General features: G+C 38.7%; 1 protein-coding gene across 3 annotated transcripts in view; it reads left to right on the top strand.

The window, feature by feature from the left end:
- Positions 1–6,330, top strand: part of LOC108011916 (uncharacterized) — a 323,723-nt gene that overhangs the window by 59,692 nt on the left and 257,701 nt on the right. The window lies entirely within an intron of this gene.

Below are 6,330 nucleotides of genomic sequence, written 5' to 3'. Positions count from 1 at the left end.
TAGAATAAAAATTTTAACTGAAATGTAATGTTCTCATCAATACCTATCGATTAACCCAAAAAAAAAATTGCCACGCCCACCCTAACGCCCATAAACCGCCCACAAACTTCAAAAAGTCGTAAATATGAACGTGGATATCTCGAAAACTATCAAAGATAGAGCATTGGGATTTCAGATTTAGATTCCGTAGCCTTATACGCAGCGCAAGTTTGTTATTATAAATATAAATTTGCCACGCCCACTCGAACGCCCATAACGCTTATATCTCTGTACCGCCGGTAGGTGGCGCATTTTAATCTCGCTTTGCTACTTGCATATCTCTATTTAGCTGAGTAACGGGTATCTGATAGTCGAGGTACTCGACTATAGCGTTCTTCCTTGTTTGTCTTGTAGTGACTTGTAATATATTTGCCGTAATATTTTGAAGATCTTTAATTGTTATTCTAGAGAGGGCGTCTGCCACGAAGTTATCTTTTCCCTTTAGATACTCGACTGTGAGGTCATATTCCTCTAATTCGAGGCGCATGCGAGTGAGTTTTGAACTAGGATTGACCATTGAAAGTAAGTATGTTAGTGGTCTGTGATCGGTTTTAACTGTAAAAAGGTTTGCCATAAATATATGGTCGAAAATGAGTTGTTGTGTGAAACTCCTTGTGTTGGAAATGTTAATAATCTTTATCCATTTATTGAGAACGCATCTTTTTGGTAGTTTTATTATATTCTTTATTTATTTGGTTTGCATGATAGGAGCAGCGTTAATGCCGCTTCCAACGTCAAGTTGATTCTGATTTTACAATTTGCCTTAGGATCTAAGTAAGCCTAATTCTCGTAGCTGCGCTGCTTACAGTTGGGCGGCAGAGAGACGGCTATGTATATCTTATGTATATAAAGTATATTTAATTATGCTCTCTTTGGCTGGAGCGCGAGGGTATGTGTATGTACTTGAGTTTGGCTGAGCGGCCGGCGTGTGCAACAGAATGCTGACACTTGCACTTTCTTTGAGCGCGCCGATCGACTCATGTTTCGGCCACTTAGGGTTTTTGACCGAGCCTTTTGTTTATATAAACACTGCAACAAAGTGTTACAGTGTGTTTGTTTCAAGTACTCTTGGTACAGTAGATATTCGATATAAGTGCATACTACAGAGTAATTGCCATATGAATTGCTGCTAGTTCCTGTTCTGTAGTGCTTTTATTGCTTTCAGTTTTTGTAAATGAACGTGATGCATATGCTATCGGGAGTTGGAGTCCGTTATGGTTTGGAGTTAACACCGCTCCACATGCTTGTTTACTTGCATCCGTTATTATACAAAATTCTTTAAGGGAATCAGAATATTGTAATAAAGTAGGTTCTATAAGTTTGTCATTTAAATATTGGAATGATTTTTGGCATTCGGAAGACCATTCAAAAGGAACATTCTTTTTACATAATCTAGCTATGTGCCGTTAATAGTCGGCGAAGTTTTAAATGAAACGTCTATAATAATTGCAAAATGCTATAAATCGTCTGGCGCTATCTGCATCATGTGGGACTGGATAGTTTTTTATGACATTGTATTTCCTGTCGTCCGGTAAGATTCCTTTGCCTAAGCATTATGACGAAGGAAGGTCACTTTATGCATAAAAAATTAACATTTTTGTGGATGTAGTTATACCCGTTACTCGTAGAGTAAAAGGGTATACTAGATTCGTCGGAAAGTATGTAACAGGCAGAAGGAAGCGTTTCCGACCCCATAAAGTATATATATTCTTGATCAGGATCACTAGCGGAGTCGATCTAGCCATGTCCGTCTGTCTGTCCGGATGAATGCTGAGATCTCGGAAACTATGAGAGCTAGGCTGTTGAGATTTGGCGTACAGATTCCTGAGCTTCTTACGCAGCGCAAGTTTGTTTCAGTAGACTGCCACGCCCACTCTAACGCCCACAAACCGCCCAAAACTGTAACTCCTACAGTTTTGATGCTAGATAGAAAATTTTAATTGAAGTGTAATGTTCTCATCAATACCTATCGATTGACCTTAAAAAAAGTTTGCCACGCCCACTTAAACGCCCACAAACCGCGAAAGCCTGTGACGCCCACAATTTGCATGCTAGATAAAAAATTTTAACTGAAATGTATTGGTGTTGTCAATACCTATCGATTGATCCACGCCCACTCTAAATTCTAACATTATTCTAGCTCTCTTAAATGCTTGTTCTAGTCTAAACTTGGATTCTTTAGCGTAGTCATCTATATTATATAGTGGTTCTATTCTATATACGCTATTAAAATGTTTTGGTAAATTCGAAGTCCTACAAAGTAAAAACTCTTATGGACAATAATCATGTGCCATAGAGGGTGTCGTGTTGAAGCAGTAAACAAAATATTTTAGCCATACATCCCAATCCGTCTTACCAGTTGAGATGTGTGTACGTATAAATTTATTAAAAGTTCTCTGGCTTCGTTCCACAATTCCGGCAGTCTGATGATGATGTGCTGTCGAGGTTATGTGTTTGATATTTAAGTTTTTGCATGGGTGTTCGATTAAAGAATTTTTGTATTCTGTTCCCATGTCCGTAATGAACGTCTTAATTGGACCGTACTTTAGAAAAAATTCTTCGAATATAGTTTTTGCTACTGTTTTTGAATTTTTATTTGGTACTGGTATGGCAACAAGGTATTTTGAAAGATCACATATTAATGTGACTGCATATTCATTTCCTTGATCTGATTTCGGCAGTGGTCCGATCGTATCCACAATTACCTTATCGAATACCATTTCTGGAGTTTCTGGAGGAGGAGTTTTAGTATGTCTTGTCGTTTTCGACATTTGTTATTTGGACATTTACGTATGTACTGGGTTATGTCTTTACTCATTCCTTTCCAATAGTAGTGTCTTTTGACCACGGCCAAGGTTTTTGTTATACCTGAATGTGCTCCCTGAATAGGGTCGTCATGTAGTGTAGACAATATTGCTTCTTTTTCATTATTAGTTGTTATTTGGTTCACCGGGTTGAGTAGCTTTACTCTTAATGATTTTAATATTTTGTTGCCCATTTTCTTAAATTTATCTACTGAAATATTTTCAAAGATATTACCCTATGGTGCCACTTTAAGTTGGATAATTTTTTGTTTACAAGCCTGCAGATCAAACCTTTGGAAAAAATGACCTAAGTCAAGTGTTCCATTAGGATACAAATCTCCAACATCATATCTTGCTGTACATTTTTTTTCATTGTTTGAAAAAACATAAAAATAAACATGACACATGCAAGGTCACTACTTTACGTACTTCGTTATTGTTAATGACTTCATATACGTTGGGCTTAGAAGTTTTTAGTTGAGATTTCCTAGGCAATTCTACTTTATCTTTTTCTGCCCAGGAATTTTGTCTACTTTTTATACCCGTTATTCGTAGAGTAAAAGGGTATACTAGATTCGTCGGAAAGTATGTAACAGGCAGAAGGAAGCGTATCCGACCCCATAAAGTATATATATTCTTGATCAGGATCACTAGACGAGTCGATCTAGCCATGTCCGTCTGTCCGTCTGTCCGTCTGTCCGGATGAACGCTGAGATCTCGGAAACTATGGGAGCTAGGCTATTGAGATTTGGCGTGCAGATTTCTGAGCTTCCTACGCAGCGCAAGTTTGTTTCAGTAGACTGCCAAGCCCACTCTAACGCCCACAAACCGCCCAAAACTGTGGCTCCTACAGTTTTGATGCTAGATAAAAAATTTTAACTGAAATGTAATGTTCTCATCAATACCTATCGATTGACCTTAAAAAAAGTTTGCCACGCCCACTTAAACGCCCACAAACCGCGAAAGCCTGTGACGCCCACAATTTGCATGCTAGATAAAAAATTTTAACTGAAATGTATTGGTGTTGTCAATACCTATCGATTGATCCAAAAATAAATTTGCCACGCCCACTCTAACGCCCATAATGCTTAAATCTGTCTACCGCCGGTAGGTGGCGCATTTTAATCTCGCTTTGCTGCTTGCATATCTCCATTTCCCTTTGAGTAACGGGTATCTGATAGTCGAGGTACTCGACTATAGCGGTCTTCCTTGTTTTAAATTGTATTTTCCGCATATTTCAAAGATGCCTTTTAAGTTTTTAAGCATGTGTCTTTTGAAACATCCAATGACTATTAAATCATCCATATAAAGGAATGTTTGAGAAGCTTCAAGTCCAGAAAATGCAATAGTCATCATTCTCTGAAATGAATTTGGGGATATTTTTAAACCGAAAGGTAATTGCGTGAAACGATATGAGCCATTGCTCGTTGAAAACGACGTTATGTTTCTTGAGGTTACCTCTAGTTCAATTTGATGGTAACCTGACATTAAATCAAGGCATGAAAACTACTTTGCTCTACCTAGTTGGTCCAAAATGTCATCAATTCTTGGGAGTGGAAATTTATCAGACAGAAGTTTTTTGTTAATTTGACGATAGTCAAATACTAGTCGCCACTTCTTTTCGCTTGAACCCGGAAGGGTTTTCTTTGGGACAAGTAGAAGTGGGCTGTGTTATTCTGATACAGATGGTTCGACTATATTGTCTTTAAGTAATTTTCATACTTTTTTTTTAATTTCCTTAACTTGACTGTGCGGGCTTCTATAATTTTTTATATAAATCGGTTCATCGTCCTTCAATCTCAATTTCTGCTTGTAAAAATTATTTTTGTTATTGATTCGGTTTCAAGGCCGAGTACGTCAGTATATTTTTCACATAGTTCTGTTAATTGTTGTTCGAATTGAACGGGAAAACTGTTTTCAGTTCTTCTATGATATTTGGTTCTCTATTACTTGAAGTGTTTGAATTACATTATATTCGGAAATTGGTTCACATTTTAAATTTGTTATACTAATCAATTGATCAGTATGTTACGTACGCCCTCCCCATACAAAGATTAACAGCTGTCTTAAGTTGAGGGTAGGGGCCCTAATGACTAACCACACTCCAATTGATAAGGGCAAATCAGCGAAAACAATTCGGCAACTCATGGGTGTCGCGTGGCCAGAACAACGACCACGATCGACCTGCTCGTAAACATACTCCAGAAAGGTGGCAAAGTGCACCAGCCGGCCGTTGACTCCTAAAATAGGGGAAATAGAGAAACAGTATCCCTAGGTGGGAACACTTAGTTAACTCATCCAATATGGGGAACTAGCGAAAGCTCTAGTCCGGTATAAAAGACCCCAGCCAAATAGAGAAGGGACAGAAATTGTTCTGATCTCTCCCTGACAGTGGTCTAGAAGTACAACTCCCATCAACACAGACCACGACTGGAAGAAGGCTGGTGTCCAGAAGGATGTCTTGACGTTTCCTTAGGATCAACTTCACCCAGGAGAAAGTCCCGATAACCGGTCCTGCGATCGACCACAATCTGGAGGAAGTCAACCTGCAAAAACCCGAAGGACGAAAAGAACTAGTGAACCAAGTGAATGGCCTAAGGACCCCAGGATGGGTAGCAAAACTTCCAAAGTGGCCGGCAGTACCGCCAATGTGATTAACACAGTAGAGATCGTTGACCACCAAGATGATATTCAAGATGTCAACAAGACCATGAAGCTCGTCGTTGGACTACTCCTGGTTATAGTGATCCTTAAGGTTGTAAAGATCTACAAGCGCTCTGTTCAGAGATGCCGCGACCAACATCATGCCCTGGAGAAAGTGGTGACCCACATTGGAGCATAAGCCAAGCAGATACAGTGAAGTGAAGCAGCAAAAAGACAATAGGAACAATAAAATAATAATAAATAAATTGCACTCCAATATTATAAACCAAAAAGTGAATCGCCACAAACAATCACAAATTATTTGCGAGTACATGCATTTCTGAATGCAAGTGTAAACAGAACCCCCAATTACATACGCATACATAAGAAATTGGAGCTGCACCGACCAGCCCCCAGCTCGAGCATTGGAACCGACGTGCGCCGCAGTGGAACTCGCATACGATGCATGCATACATATATATCTATACAGCGATAGTGTTATTTTTTTAATAACATAACATAATTTTTGTGTTTTGTTTTTGGAAACCGCCTTCAAGTCTTGCACGTATATACGTGCTTATATAAACCAATTATAAAATCTCCCAAGGCCCAGGATCCGGAGCGTCGAGATCTCATCGCCCAGGATTAAAAAGGGGGTAAGTTTGTCGGAACACGGTTCCATTTCTTATACATACATGTATATATATATCTGTGCGCCATGATTACATCAGAAGCTTTAGCAAAAACAATAGACACTGATCCACAATTTAACGTAAGAATTTTATACTTGTTATCAAAAGCGACCCTACCAATAACAGTAAATGAATTGGAATACTTATATATT

The sequence above is a fragment of the Drosophila suzukii genome, chromosome 3, assembly GCF_043229965.1.
Source record: "Drosophila suzukii chromosome 3, CBGP_Dsuzu_IsoJpt1.0, whole genome shotgun sequence".
NCBI lineage: Eukaryota > Metazoa > Arthropoda > Insecta > Diptera > Drosophilidae > Drosophila > Drosophila suzukii.
This window is presented reverse-complemented; position numbering and strand designations above follow the sequence as displayed.